Raw genomic sequence first — 315 nt, 5'->3', positions numbered from 1 at the left:
CATTTCAGATGAGTGCTATGGAGGATTGGGGGGCAGTGGGTGCTGCTGTGGGGAGAGGAGTGGTCAGGCTTGAGCCAGTCCGATCAGTGCACTCTTGGGACCAGAAGCCACCTGGGATGAGCAGTTGTGCCATTATGTGATGATCACTTGTGCCCCCCTGTGCCCGATGCACAGTGTTCCCACTGAGGGGCTAAAGGGTTGGAGAGTGAGACACTAGGCCTAAGAAAAATGCGTTGCTATGGCACCCGCTGCCGTGGGAGGCGCGGATGGGATGAGTGGCGTTGCTAAGTGACAGCTGGTCTGGCAAAAAGAACG

Source organism: Neophocaena asiaeorientalis, unplaced genomic scaffold (genome assembly GCF_003031525.2).
Source record: "Neophocaena asiaeorientalis asiaeorientalis breed wild unplaced genomic scaffold, Neophocaena_asiaeorientalis_V1.1 scaffold282, whole genome shotgun sequence".
NCBI classification, from domain to species: domain Eukaryota; kingdom Metazoa; phylum Chordata; class Mammalia; order Artiodactyla; family Phocoenidae; genus Neophocaena; species Neophocaena asiaeorientalis.
Note: the sequence above shows the minus strand (reverse complement) of the source record.